Source organism: Ips typographus, unplaced genomic scaffold, assembly GCF_016097725.1.
Source record: "Ips typographus isolate SLU unplaced genomic scaffold, UJ_Ityp_2.0 IpsContig124, whole genome shotgun sequence".
In the NCBI taxonomy this organism is placed as follows: Eukaryota; Metazoa; Arthropoda; class Insecta; order Coleoptera; family Curculionidae; genus Ips; species Ips typographus.
In genome coordinates this window covers 63,119-79,594 of record NW_028098542.1, presented here as the reverse complement: position 1 = coordinate 79,594, position 16,476 = coordinate 63,119, and the positions used below count along the sequence as shown (strand labels likewise).

At 33.5% G+C, this 16,476-nt stretch overlaps 1 pseudogene; it reads right to left on the bottom strand.

Annotated features, from left to right (window-relative positions):
- LOC145739415 (uncharacterized) overlaps positions 1-16,476 on the bottom strand; it is a 38,329-nt pseudogene that overhangs the window by 15,609 nt on the left and 6,244 nt on the right.

Sequence of the window (16,476 nt, the reverse complement as noted above, 5' to 3'; positions counted from 1 at the left end):
AGGTTAATCAGAAAAAGAGATTTGTTAGCATTATCTCTAACTTAAAAGGCTTATTTATGTTTCCAAGAGAAAGATCATCATTTAGGGAACTTAATTTTTTGCCAAATTTCAATTTTTTATAATGTTAAGTGCAAGTTTATAGTTATTTATTTTGGAAGTGACAAACCATTTTTTATTCATTCATATTTATTCGAGTGAATAAACCGGTTTAAGTCACGTGTCTTATACAGTATTTTATTAAATTTTCGACTTCTTATATTAAAAAAAAAAAACTAAAATTACAGTTCTATTAAATTTGCACCGCGCCCCGTAGATGTAACATTGATGTTTGTTTGTTACATCTGTAAATAGGCGAATGTCATTCAGAGTGATTTAATAGTTACTTTGCAGCAAGTGACTTAAACCATTTTTTATTCACGAAAAGAACAACTAGGTCCACAAGCGTAGCGAGTGGCCTAAGCTCTTCGGGTGAATAACCGGTTTAAGTCACGTGTATACCTTTGTGACTAAGTATGTTCAGGCCAATTGCGTGTGACAAGTACTACTACCAAGTAATCTTCATAAAACGTTTCATTAACTCAAAGCTAACTAAGGTAAAATCTCTAAAAGCTCTAATGATCGTCCGAATTATCGTGTTTGACAAGTACTGTCAAATAATGACATTTTATGAACCGGCCATTAACTCAAAGCCAATAACTAAAGTAAAAATAGTTTTTATTGAATTATTTGTTATTTATGAAGCAAATCATAAGTTATTATACATCACTAAAATCAGAATAAAACGTACTATTTGGTGGGCTAAAAATCCAATATGGCGCCCATAGAAAAAGAAAGTTGATGATGGCTGCCAAAAAACGAAACGTCGTGTGGCAAATTTGAATCCATCATCGAATAGCTGAGAAAAAAGTTGGCAATGAAAAGGTGCTTTTAGTTTTGGAATATCTCTTCAAATAAGATTAGAAATAAATAAAAACAAAAAATCAAATTTTCAGTTTTTTTCGGATATCTTCGGAAGTACTCGGAAAATCGAAATTTTTAAAACTGCATTTGGTTGAGCTTTACATTGCGCAACTTTGCCCCAATTTAAACTTTCTCGTATCTCCTATAGTTTCCGAGATCCCAATGGTGAGGGTCGAATTTGAATTACCCTGTATACTTGTAATTTTTTCAATACCGTAGATTTGACCATTAAGACGCAAAACAGAACTAAAATTCGGAAATTTTAAATCTCGCGCCAAGCGGTCGCGATAACAATACTTTATCAGTAGCCACAGCCCAAAAATCTGGTAAGTTGCACTTATAACCTCATTCAATGTCTCTACTCACTTATTTACTTTGTAGCAAAACTCTTTAAGAAAACACTGGTTTTGCTTGCAAATATTCAATGAGGATGACCGATTCAGTTATCTCAAGCTCTTCATAACCCTTTAAACAATTTAAAGTGATATCGACTACAAAGGCCTGCAGATGTTTGAAGATAAGTTGCTTTACTATACAGGAACCACAAATAAGGGCAAATACTTCCCTCAAAAGTGATGCAATTTAGTGTGCTATGTGACGCTAGTTTTATTGTATCTTTCTGTTTTGTAGTGTTGTCAACACACCATAGTGTTTAAGTGGTTTTTTATTGTATGATGTTAATAAAAGGCATTTTTATTTATTAACTGATCATCAATGTTTTTTACTTAGTTCTACAGGGTGAGGTAAGTACTGATATTTAATTAGCTCTATTAGTTAACTTGAACATCATTCACCTACAAGGATACTTGTAAACATCTACTAACCAAAAATAAATTAACCAAAACTCGAGTTCACATTTGATTGGTAAGGTATGTCCTGTGAAATGGTGTATTAAATTAGAAGCAAGTTGTTTCTCTTTAGAGACTTTCAATCACTACATTTTACCTACCTTTGCTAATTTGGAACTCTATTACACTATTATCCAAACAAAAATTAGGTTACTAAGACAAAGTGTTGTTAGCATAGCTTGTAGTGGTATGGTTTGCAGACCATACAGGTATGGTTCACCCACCTACACCTCAATCTGTGGAACAATCACTGTTTATGTGTTTTGCCAGTTCTGTTCTGTTCTGTCCAGTTTTCTTTGCCACCTATTGTACTGAAGCTTTTCGCTTGAAGAAAATGTATACTGTACCTTGAACTGTGAATAAATAATTAATACAAACATTCAGTGTACAAGCTTTATTTGGAACAATTGAGTGTGTGGAAAAAATAACACGATTATAATGTTAATAAACCTAGAATAGAACAGCTCATTTAGATAGCTCAATTGAAAAGTTGGTTTTTCGATAATACCTTCCCTTATAAAAAAACTTTTGTCACCTGACTGATAATTTGACTGTGTAAGTCCATATTATATTCCTAGAAGGGGTTTCTAAGAGGTTTTATAGCCAGTTTAAGATTCTTCACGTTTCAGTCAGATCAAATTTTGAGATTTAAGTCAGATGTCAACACTGAATCATTTAAAGTTTAGTTGCAACACTGATGAAACCCCTCGGTGATGATAGTCCATGAAGTTAAGCACATTGAAGCTAAATCACATCACTTTTGAAGGAAGTATTTGGCCCCTTTGTTGTTGTCCCTATACAGTAGGAAACTTATCTTCAAAGATCTGGCTTCAGTGTCCACTTTAAATCGTTTGGTAGTGTTATGAAGAGGCTTGAGATAGCTGATTCGGTCATCCTCATTAAATATTGTCACGAAGGATAATAAATCAAATTTATTACTTGAACGGAAACATTAAAAAATGTTTATATTACTTGAGCGGAAACATTAAAATTGTGGAATGCGGTCGGAGTGCAACTGCAATTAAGATGCATTTTGCTGGAATTGCGAAATAATGTGGAATGTTTCCAAGTACCGATGGTCGAAGGTCGTCACGAGTTGTCGGCTAGACGAGGCCAGGTCTGGGAGTTTTGATTGGTGGAATCAGTGTCTGGAATGCTATAAAAAAGAGGTTGCACCCTAGAGAGGGGTTCAGTTCAGTTCAATTCAATCAGTTCATTCCAATCAATCCAGTTTTTCTGTGCACCACGTCGGAGAAGGCAGTACCTAGCCAGAAGACTTCCGCTCACGCCACAGAATGTAGTCGTCCTGAATTCTGCAACCCGCACCGGGTTTACAAATTAATTAAATAGTAAACATCTCTTAAACTATAATAAATCGCAAGTGCCAAACCCTCCACGAAGCTGCCCTCATAATTGTTTTACAAATGTAAGTACAGATTTGTTATTGTAATATTTTGTGCATGTAAAAGGTATTGTTTAAAGTGTTACTTTGGGAATTATGTTGAAGGGTTTATTCCGATTCACCAAGTTGATAAACCAACCATTTTGTCAATTAGTTTTAACTATTATTTAGTTATTAAATTATATTTTTCTACCAAGTGGTTTGATTCTACCTCTGAAACAAGATCTCGGTAAAGGCGTTTATTAAAGTAATAAACGCACGTCTCGTTTAACTTGTTGGGCCAAAAGGGCTTTCAATTTAAACGTGACATTTGGTGGAGGTGCCGGCCTTGTGTCAGAATGACATTTGGTGGAGGCGCCGATTTTGTGTCAGAAATGACATTTGGTAGAATTGTTTCAAGTAGATGAAAAACACTGCTAAAAAAAAAAAAGTGAATTTTAAACCAGAAAAAATATTTTGATTTTTCTTATCGTGAATGAAAATTACCTCTTTAAAACAAAAATATATTTTCTTTTTGCATAATTAATTTTGTCCTACATTGTCATTTGAATATTTGTTTGCTAAATTGTTAAAAGCAAGTCAGTATTACTGAAAACGATCGTGTCTTATGTTAAAAAGTCAAGAAATTAATGGCTAATATAACTTTACGTACAGCACTGGCCGAACAAAAAGCCCCGGCCATCCCTAAATTTACGTGTCCACCTACGTTTAATCCATCAAGTGATTGCCCCATTACATTTTTAAATAAATATGAAAAGTCCGCAAGATTAACAACTGGAACTTATTCTTTAAAGATTCATATTTTAATAATTATTTGGACGGACCAGCACAAGTTTGGTATCAAAAATATGTAAATGATCCAAAAAATGTTTTGAATACTTGGGCAATATTTCGAACAGATTTTCTAAAAGAATTCGCAGGGTGACCAACCATTTCGTAAACTGAAATTTAGATTAAACACGCGTAAACATCGGGACAATGAAGACATTAACTTATTATTATGACTTACTTACCTTGGCAAATGAAATTAACCCAGACATGTCTTTTGAAACTTTTAGAGATTATTTTGAAAACGGTTTAAATCCGTCGTGTTTTGAAATGTATTATTTGCTAAGCTCTAATAATAAAAATTTGAGTGATTTAAACCAACTAGTCTTGAAAATAAGTGATATTAAAGAGCGTGTATTATTTAGTCAAATGAATCGGCAAAGTAAATTTTACATTTCGGACGGAATGAATTTTCAGTCTCGTAATGATCGGTTGAAAAACAAATTTGACAAATACAGTACTAATCGTACTTGGCCAAATACGTATTGTAAAAATTGTGCAATTTCAGTCCAACAATTATTGTGGGAAATAATAATTACAAAGGGACCAAGTTAAAGAAAAATGATTCTACTATCAAAATGTGTCACGAGAAAAAGCAAAATTATTCTAGGCTTGATCAAAATCAAGGTATAAGAAATAGTAATACCAGAAATAATTATTCATCAAAATGTAAAAATTTTAATAGAGGTAGCAACAAGTTTTACAATTTTGGACAAAATAAGATGTTTCTACACATCAGAATCCTAGTAAATGTGAAAACTCAATGTTAAGTGTCGATGAAGTTGCTCTAAACTCGACAAACAGTAAAGATAGCAATTTATTGTCAATCAAAGCTTCAATAAATAACGAAGACAATTTGTTTGATGTAATTTTAGACACAGGATGTGAACCAAACTTAATTGATTTAAATCTTATAACTAACATGTCTTTATCATCAGAGAAAATCCAATTAACTTCGGTAGGAGGTTATACTTTTAACCCAGTTGGTACTTCGAAAGTAACTCTAAAAATTAACAACATAAAGTTGGATATTGAAGCATTAGTAGTGAAAAATCTTTCTAAACCTCTAATTTTGGGACATAATTTTTTATCAAATTTTAACGCAATGATTGATTACAATAAAAATATTTTGAGTTTTTCAACAAACAACAACGATAAAGTAAGAGTTAATCTCAATCGACCTGATTTAGATGTTACATCTAAAAACCAAGTTCAGAAAGAGTATCTAATGGGTGTAGAAATTTCTGACGTCGAAAAAACAGTAAAACCTGTAATAAAATTAAAAGTTGCTCAAAAGTATATTGTAAAACCAAATACGCAAATAACGTTAAGATTGAAAACCTCGAATAATGTACCTGATTTAACAAAATGCATTTTTATTAAAAGAGACAGTTATTTATGTCCAAGAAATCTGTGTGTAGACACACCATTTTTGCAAAATGGGCACAATTTATACATTAAAATTGTCAATAAGGGATTTAGAACAGTTCCTATTTTAAAGCATTCTGTTATAGGTAAATTCGACGTTAATGAATCAATCAATACAAATACGACAAAGGATTCAATGTTATGCATTTCAGAAAAACGCAAATCAAAAACTGCTAATAAGTTTCAGTCCGATTTTCCTGTTCAATCGAAAATGTTACATCCTAATTTACAGACAAGTAACATAAATGAAATCGATAATATAGATTATCGAAGAAAAGTTGCGATGTTTAAATCAACTCGTAAAACTTCACACCAAAATAGAGACACAGCCGACCAAGTCGAATTAAAAAATGTAATATTCCCTGTATCCCAATTTTGTGGATTACAATATTCAAAGCAAAATGTATGCTTTTAGCATTTCTATTTAGTAGAAGTTTGTATAAAAGTTAAGCTGAAAAATCAAATATTTTGAGAAAAAAAAATGAATTTTACATACTGCAGCATGCTATTAAATTAATTTTTACATGACTTCTAAATCTAAAGTTAAAAAATAAAATCCACACTGTAAAACAGCGGATTGTGTTATTTCGATGTCGAGGCAGCAAGCATTCCCGATAACGACAAAAAGTGTGCCGGAATGAAACTTCTAATTGTCGACAAATAATTTTTTACTTATTATGTGTAGGTACCAGCTTTAAATAAAAGCATAGTGCAGAGTTAAAGAGGATTTCCATATGTTTCCACCGTTCAAAACTAAGAGTACATAAAAAATCGAAGGTTATTATTTGGTTGCTTACAAAAATCGCGACATTAGTGGAAAATAAAGTAAAGCAGACTAATTAGTTGTATTTGACGCCGCGTGCCGGTGTGACCGACTTGCTTTATTGCACTCGTCTCGTCGCATCGCCGCGAAGGTGTCGATAAGAAAACTGCTGATTGATGAATTTTAATGTTTTTTTTTCTAAATGCACATGATAATTTACCTACATGGAATAACAAGTCGAAATGTTGCATTGGCTAATAATAATTAAACTTGATTTTACTATGGAAAAAAATGACAACTGATTTAAAAAGTGACCCAAGTTATTTTTTTGAATACGAATGGTAAATGATACATTTGTAATAAAGTATTTCTGAGGTGATATTTAAAACATTCAACACACATACTACTCGAATGAGACGATAGGACCCACACATCATAATAATGTGATTTTATTTTTACTTTATTTCTGCTGAATTTCAACCTGTTAAATAATTTTAACCTGCTATTTAATTGAGGTGAAAAACGCTAGCTGAGCGTAATACCCTATTATGTAAGTGGCACATAGAGTTTGTTTCTTTAACCGACCCGTTGTAATGAGTTTTATGAGTACTAAAGTTTCAACTTACATGCAGTTGAACTATTTTTGGTGCATCTGTACGAAGATGTCCAGCTCAAGATTCATGATTAAATAAAATAATTACTGGATTGCCAATGAAAAAATATTGGTATCTTTTATAAAGGAGTAATTTAAATACTCAAGAATTCAACAGGAAAAACAGTATAATTCAATGTTGGTAGGAGTATTAGCTCTCAAAGTAGTTGTTTCTGATTTTTCCCTTCTCAGTTGAGAAGTTTCTGATACAGAAAGGTCTGTACATGTTGAGAAATATTTGTTTTAGTGCCACACAGCAATACTATTTGCTGTTATCGATGTTAGGGCGGTGCATGATTTTTTCTCAAAGAACAAACCAAAAGCATTTTTGAATGCGAAACTAATAGCAGGCTGAAATAATTGAATGATGAAACCTTATACATACGTTTATTAGGTTTTGAAAATTGGGTCTTTGAAGCAAATCGATACTAGACTTCTTTAAACTCGGATATAAAAAGGTCCATATAAAGTAGCAAATTTGTCAATATTTTCAGGCAACGGGGATTCCTATTCCTGACAGCAACCGGTTATACGTTATCCTGGAAGTTTGCGTATTAGTTGCTTTAATCGTTTACCTTAATTCCGTTTATAGGATCGTCTCATTACGATGTACAATAAGTTGTACAAATTTCTAGCAGACTGACTACGACTACTTTTTGAAACAAATATTGAACTGCAGAGCAATTCAAAGTTACAAGTTACAAGCCCGATAAAGTCAAAATGCTCATAATTAAGTTATAAAAATGTTTACTTTTATTTGCTTAAATGAATTATCCTACAGTAGGATATTTTGTTTTTTTTTTGATTAGATAATTCTTTTCTTATGCCGCAGGCAGATGGTGATCACTTTGTTATTTAAGTCATCGCGGTACGAACGTTCACAAAAACTGCGTATGGATAAATATCATTGTAATTTCATTTTGACATGCAAATTTTTAGCATATGAGAATAATTATTAAGAAAAATTGCCATTGTTATTATAAAAGTGAAGAAGTGTACACTTGAGTTTTATATCGTGATTTTTTCATTGTATGAGTAAATCGATTGATTGAAGACTTTATGAAACAAAGCTGGGCTAAATACTTATTGAACATTGACAAATAAAGACTGGATTGCACGGTCAAAATGTCAACAGACTACTTATTACCTATGCTGGTTTTTATACTATTTGGAAAATAGTAAGACAGATACATGGTATATTTTGAATTATACCACACGAAATAAAAAGTTACACACAAAATACATCAGCTCTTGGACTAAAGCAAAAGCGAACATCGCTGCTTATCGTCCGGCTGATAATCCGAATGATGACAAACTTTAGCCTTGATTCCGCTTAGTAAGGCAAAGTGAAACTAAGACGGACAATGCAAATTTGTGGTAATGCAATAATCAGAGTTTATTTTTTATTAAAAATAAACCAAGCCAGAAATGATTTAAGTTAATCATTTAATACTTGCGTTTGCATACTAATAACATATTTTTATTTTTACAGAAACAATGAGGGAAAAGCATTTGATTGAGGACATTACATCCAATTTTTGATAAAAAATCTTCTCCAAAAGGATTTGAAGTTAATTAGAAACGGTTAAGGTTTCTGTATTTTTTGAAACAGGCAAATACGTTCTACTTTCCATAACATGAAAACTAGAGCGTCTAGAGCGAGTCGTTTATATTTACGGAGTTCAAACTTTTTAGTTTCAGGACCGGATTCCCGATTATTTTTACATGTCAATTAACTTTATAAAGTAATACGCAAGATTGCATGCAAATTAGAATTTTAATATAAGTATATTAGGCCTTAATGAACACATATTAACCTTTGTTCTTGTTTTCATTATATGTAAAAAAACCATGCACTTGAGGGAGCCATAAGGAGCCAATGTACTAAGTGACGCTGTGCAAAGCCAGTATTGGAAGACCAATAAAGATGACACTTAACCTTATCACCAACGTCAACCACGTGATGTTAATGAAACTTAAGCAGGAAGGACTATGAAATTGACATTGCTAGACTTCAACTACTGTACTATTTGGTGACCAATGAGGGACAAAGTCATGGACAGGGCAATTTATGATTGTGACAAAAATTTTTGTGCGAACAATGGCGCAATACAAATCGCAAAATCAAAACTGCGTATATTGAAGTATATGGTGCGTAGTTAAGCGCTCCCCAAGATTTCAAATGTGTTATGTTAATTTAAGGGTTAGTTTAATGATTAGGATTACTATAATTTTTAGGTACGACGAAGCGATGACGGAAAATGGAGAAAGTAAGCTTTTTAGAAAATATATGAAAAGAAAATTAAAATTAAAATCAAAATTTTCTCTTACTCCATTTTTCTAATAATATTATAATAAGATGAATTTTATATAAGGCTAGCGATAACTAGATTAATAATTAGCATTGTCAAATGTAGGAGTTACCTCTCTTAGTTTAAACTGGAGGGCCAGTTTCATGGAGGAGGGGCAAATGTCACGAAGGATAATAAATCAAATTTATTACTTGAACGGAAACATTAAAAATGTTTATATTACTTGAGCGGAAATTAAAACTGTGGAATGCGGTCGGAGTGCAACTGCAATTAAGATGCATTTGCTGAATTGCGAAATAATGTGGAATGTTTTCCAAGTACCGATGGTCGAAGGTCGTCACGAGTTGTCGGCTAGACGAGGCCAGGTCTGGGAGTTTTGATTGGTGGAATCAGTGTCTGGAATGCTATAAAAAAGAGGTTGCACCCTAGAGAGGGGTTCAGTTCAGTTCAATTCAATCAGTTCATTCCAATCAATCCAGTTTTTCTGTGCACCACGTCGGAGAAGGCAGTACCTAGCCAGAAGACTCCGCTCACGCCACAGAATGTAGTCGTCCTGAATTCTGCAACCCGCACCGGGTTTACAAATTAATTAAATAGTAAACCATCTCTTAAACTATAATCGCAAGTGCCAAACCCTCCACGAAGCTGCCCTCATAATTGTTTTACAAATGTAAGTACAGATTTGTTATTGTAATATTTTGTGCATGTAAAAGGTATTGTTTAAAGTGTTACTTTGGGAATTATGTTGAAGGTTTTATTCCGATTCACCAAGTTGATAAACCAACCATTTTGTCAATTAGTTTTAACTATTATTTAGTTATTAAATTATATTTTTCTACCAAGTGGTTTGATTCTACCTCTGAAACAAGATCTCGGTAAAGGCGTTTATTAAAGTAATAAACGCACGTCTCGTTTAACTTGTTGGGCCAAAAGGGCTTTTCAATTTAAACGTGACAATATTTGCAAGCAAAACCAGTGTTTTCTTAAAGAGTTTTGCTACAAAGTAAATAAGTTGAGTAGAGACATTAAATGAGGTTATAAATGTAACTTACCAGATTTTTGGACTGTGGCTACTGATAAGTATTGTTATCACGATTTATTTTATAAAAAAATAAACTTGTTTTGAAAGTTTGGTAGCACTGCCGGATATAACGACCGCTTGGCGCGAGTTTTAAAATTTCCGAATTTTAGATCCGTTTTGCGTCTTAATGGTCAAATCTACGGTATTGAAAAAATTACAAGTTGATAGCCGAAAATGTGCTCTACAACTTTTATCTAAAGCGTTTTTCCATTAAATGAACCGTACAGGCGCAAAAAATCAAAACCGTTTTCCCATGTTGATCTCCTATGTCCAGGGTGCTCTTGGACACCTGGTATATGTTAAATGATACTTTGATAAGTTTTTATCTATTAAAAAAAGTTTACATCACGCTGTATTTCAATACATTCTTGTATTTTAATGGCACTAAATTAAAATGTAAATTACGGTTAGTCCTAACTTAAAATATTGTTTGTCAAGTTTTCTCTTCTGCCATTAATTAAAGCTACTGGAATCACAAGTAATATTCACTTACTAAATTTCAGGGTTGCTGTTCAGTCCAGACACAGGCAATATTATTTTTGGCAGTGCATGTGATGGATGGGGTTTTACAACCAAAGACATTTGCCGCATGATAATAGATAAAGTGAAAAAGAGACAGTAGAGACCCTTAAGTCAAGAAAATGTGGAATTTTGATTTTTGGGTGGACTCTCAAGGCAACGTCAAGTCTGGAGCCGTGACAAAACAAAAGACAAACATATTTTTACAGTTTTGTCTTCGCAGTATTCTACAAGTCTATCAGACGGTTCCTATCAAGATGAATAAAACCGATCTACCTAAAATCTTAAAGACACTAAAAATAACGAATCCAACGCGAGAAATGCTGTTTACGACCAATCGCAGGCAACAAATGAAATTACTTCTGTCTACTTGGAGTCCTCTTGCTAAAAAAGTATTTCTTCAAACATTAAATGTAATTCCCTCACCTAAAGAGATAAATTCACCTACTTGAATTCATGTGTAGAGAGACCTTTATGCCCTACCTGAAACGATTAGATATAGCCTGTCCAACCTATTGCTACGTTTCAAAGCTATTTTCGGTTGATAAGCTGTCTTTAGAAAAGGAGGCTTTTATTAACGTCGTATATTAATTATTATATATTATAAACGTCAGTCATCAGATGCGTAGAACTAGACCGATAGTTTCATCGGCGCATCGCGCTAACCCGAGGGAACAATCAACAACTGACCAAGAATGTTCCTCGTCATCTACGACCGATGAAGATAAGATTAAATTAATTGAAGATGAACTAGTGATTATCGGTATGACAAGTATATGCTTTGACGAAGGACTATTTGCCAGAAGAATCAAAACTAGCAGAAAATCCTGATGCTTTTGTTGCAACTAATAGAAGTGTCAGCACATTTACAATAAAAAAAACTATATTTTGGTTGGAAAGGACATGGTTGAGACGGATTGGGTACCTGCTGGAAAAAATTGTGGTATTGACGGCGTCCTCACTGGCGTAAATCGAACCGCGACATTATCTACTCAATTAAATGTAGTGCCGTTGTTTGAGCATCAGGTTCTGCTCCCCGTTGTGCGCTATGCAATTGAACCAGTTGATCCAAAACATCTACCAGTTTTACGCCATGGCTTAAAACTGTTAAGCCAGACGGACTCCGGCATACAAGTAATGATTCAGGAAACGGGTGAATTAATTCTTCTTACAGCTGGAGATGTTCACTTAGAAAAGTGTATCAAAGATCTAAAAATGAAATTTGCCAAAGTTAAATTCAATGTGTCACCACCTATGATCGCATTAAGAGAAACAGTTCTTAATAAATGTTTTGAGTATATGAAAGATAAACGCCTCCAAACCGAACAAATCGTCATGTCTGTAAAAGTGGTTTCATTACCTTCACCACTGGCAGAAATAATCAGTAAGAACCACGAATTGCTTACTACCATTGAAGAATATGAACAATATGGTTTTATGGTAACTAAAGCACCACCCCCGAAACCAAAGTGTTTAAAAGCCAACGGACAAATAAAGCTATAGAACAGCTAAAATCTCAACTTAAGACGGCTTGTGAGGACGTAGGAACCGGATGGGCAACCCTTTACGATAAAATCTGGATAACGATGCTTTCCTGGCTACAGAAGTGCGACTAATGGAACCCAGTTTCACCACTAGTATCCGAGTAGTTCCAGCTATTTTGGGTAACTTTTTGCGTTTCCGTTTTTGGGTGGTACAGAAATACTTTAATATTCATAATGTATACAAGTACTTCCTGGTATCCAAGTAAATTTTCTAGGCATTATTAGGTATTCTTTTAGCCTTTGTATTTTTTTATTTGTTTATAAATGAAAAAAATCCATACATTTTAGCCATATTTAAAACTGTCGTGGGTGAACATTAGATTGGACTTATTTTACCTGTTGTGTATATTTGCCAAAAACGAATTTTAAATATGGCCAAGAACAGTTTAACTTTTATCTTACAACTTTTATTTATCTTACTACTCAACTTTAACTATTTACTTGACTGCATTTTAGGCTAAATATTTATCTACCGATCTAGGTACAGCACAGTGAATTTTCCGGCACCGTTTGCTAGGTCAGCAAGTTGAAAGTGATCCACAAGCAGAGGTATCAATTTAACAGATCATAAGATCGCTTTAACATTGCTGAAGTTGAATACAGCGTAATGTTTTTAAAGTGTTTTTTTAATAATGAAGTCCTAGAAGCTGTGGTTAGATTTTAAACCATTTAAATGACCTACTGTGTATTCGTACCAAAGTATGCTACAATTGAGATTTACTTTGATTGAGGAAAATACATAAACGACGTTAAGCCTAAAAAAGATTTTGGCATACCTGCTAGATTTTTTGTGTTTAATTAACTCATCTAAAATGCATCTCTTTGTAGCATATTAGGAGTTTTAAACTTCATTCTAATTAAAACAATATCGTGGCACTTTGTAACACATGCACCCTGCATGGTCGTACACTAACTACTACACTACTAATTGCGCTCGACGAAACTGGACGAAAATTATCTATCTTATTTCGTGATTAAATAGATATAAATATTCAATCAGATTTAAATAGACTTCTGGTAATCACATATAACGAATTGCTGGGGCGAATTGCTAAAGGTCTGCCTGTACGTTTAATGTCTACGCACATAATTCCGTATACGCGTATGCCAGGCACGCTAGCATAAGTTGGTTGGTCGTGGACATTCGACTCTGCAAAAAATGTTTTTTGAACCATCTAGTATAGTAACATTTTTAAACTATGCAACTTGACCAACTTTTCTATTCAATCCTCCCATGAACTGATAGGAGACACCAAATTTTAAAATGTTTTTTGTTTTGCTCAAACAAGCTGAGACACCCAGTATAGTTTCTATACTAACCTAACGTACTGCTGTCTGGACATCTGCAGATAACATAAGTAATGCGATTTTCCAGTCCTAATGTTTTGAAGGGCCAGAAGGGATCAATCCCTTGGTGCTCTGCATATCCTCATTTCGCTGATTGGTTCACAAGTTTTTACCAGCGTTTTTACAAATTGATGATAAGGCTGAAGAAGAGTGCAAGAAGCTTAAGACAGAAGTGAAACCGGCTCTGATTACAATTAACATGGAAAATATTATCGTATATATCAGCGTTTGCTCTTTAGCTATTTTTTATGACAGTACTTTTATTCGACAGGCACCAGATAATTATTGCAAACTTTTACAACCTGCCAAGTAATGATGGATAGGATTCTTATCGGGAAATGCGTATGGGTTGTTTAGTGGAGTTGTAAAAGTACTTTACGGCCTGCTTACCCTCGATCTTTTATTAATGCTTAGCTCGGTGGTATGAAGGTCGTCTGAGTTCAAAGATGCTGACCATGGATTCCGGTATCTCGATGGACAAGCGCATAATGGTTGAGTCCAGTTCAGTCTCACGTACACTGCATTACACACCTAAAATATTGTGATTAACACATTAGAGGTTGTCCTGAAAGTGAAAAGTGGAGAATAGACAAGTTTGGTGTATAAGGATTGATATTTTTTAGTGGAAACTAGTTGTCGATAGGACATCTTGTATATGTGCACCAAAATTTGATATATTTTTCAGTTTTTTTCCATGATGTGTAACATATGCGTATCAAAAGATTACCAAGTTGATTACCATGTCAAATCGTTTGGCTTGTTAATCCAGCTTAAACACAAATTGGTGAATGTTTCAACATGTTACTTATCAGCATCATTTTGGTACATATGTTATCACAAACAACTTTTTTTTTTTCATTAAGTTTACCTGTTAAATTGCGCACTCTGGCAACAGGTAAATGTGTTGGTTGTGTGTATTATAGTGGTACTTGGTGGGTTTTACTAAAGCAGCACCAGTTTCAACAGGCAGGGGCAGCAACTACTGAAACAAAAAAAAAACGTTATCACTTCTTGATATGACATTTTAAAAATACCAAGTTAGCAGTATACTGCATTAAACGTATTTATTGCAAGTGTAAGAAAATTGTTGTGTTTCCTTTATTGTGTTTTTTTTTCAAGTTTTAAGATAAAAGTTAAACTGTTCTTGGCCATATTTAAAATTCGTTTTTGGCAAATATACAACAGGTAAAATAAGTTCATCTAAATTTATGTTCACCCACGACAGTTTTAAATATGGCTAAAATTTAGGGATTTTTTTTTCATCCATATAAACAAAATACAAAGGCTAAAGGAATACCTAATAATGCATAGAACTTAATTGGATACCAGGAAGTACTTGTATATATTAGGCATTATTAGGTATTCCTTTAGCCTTTGTATTTTGTTTATATAAATGAAAAAAAATCCATACATTTTAGCCATATTTAAAACTGTCGCGGGTGAACATTAGATTGGACTTATTTTACCTGTTGTGTATATTTGCCAAAAACGAATTTTAAATATGGCCAAGAACAGTTTAACTTTTATCTTACAACTTTTATATTACAACGTTTAACTACTTACTTGACTGCATTTTAGGCTAAAGTATTTATCTACCGATCTAGGTACAGCACAGTGAATTTTCCAGCACTATTTGCTAGGTCAGCAAGTTGAATTATCAACAAGCAGAGGTATCAACTTAACAGATCATAAGATCGCTTTAACATTACTAAAGTTGAATACAGGGTAGGGTTTTTAAAGTTTTTTTTAATAATGAAGTCTTAGAAGCTGTGGTTAGATTTTAAACCATCTAAATGACTTACGGTGTATTCGTACCAAAGTATGCTACAATTGAGATTTATTTTGATTGAGGAGAATACATAAACGACGTTAAGCCTAAGAAAGATTTTAGCATACCTGCTAGATTTTTTGTTTTCAGTTAACTCTTCTAAAATGCATCTTTTTGTAGCATATTAGGAGTTTTAAATTTCATTCTAATTAAAACAATATCGTGGCACTTTATAACACATGCACCCTGCATGCTCGTATACTAACTACTATTCTACTAATAGCGCTATGAAAACTGGACGAAAATTATCTTAAACGAACTTAATAAATAGCTTTCGTGATTAGATATAAATATTCAATCAGATTTAGATAGACTTCTTGTAATCACATATAAACTAATTGCTTTTGCATATACTGAATTCGATTAATCCCATAATGCTGATTCTGCAAGTTCTCGGGCTTTTTGCCAGGGAATGGGGGAAGGTCCAAACTCCGTGTAGTTCTCAAAGGTCTGCCTCTACGTTTAATGTCTACGCACATCATTCCGTATACGCGTATGCCAGGTACGCTAGCATAAGTTGGTTAGTCGTGGGACTTTGGACCCTCTACAAAAAATGTTTTTTGTACCATCTAGTATACTATAATTTTTAAACTATGCAACTTGACTAACTTTTCTATTCAAGCCTCCCATGAACTGATATGAGACACCAAATCTAACCTAACCTAACCTAACCTAACCTAACGTACTGCTGTCTGGACATCTGCAGATAACCAAGTAATGCGATTTTCCAGTCCTAATATTTTAAAGGGCCAGAAGGGAACAATCCCTTGGTGCTCTGCATATCCTCATGTCGCTGGTTGGTTCACAAGTTTTTACCAGCGTTATAGCCTTCTAAAAAGTAAATATTTATCACATAATAAATCTATAAAAATTTAAAGAATCAACTTTGTGGGGGTGTCGGGAAATGTATTCAACAATTTCTGCCATAATTTAAGAAATGTAGGAAATGCTTTCTGCACACTCT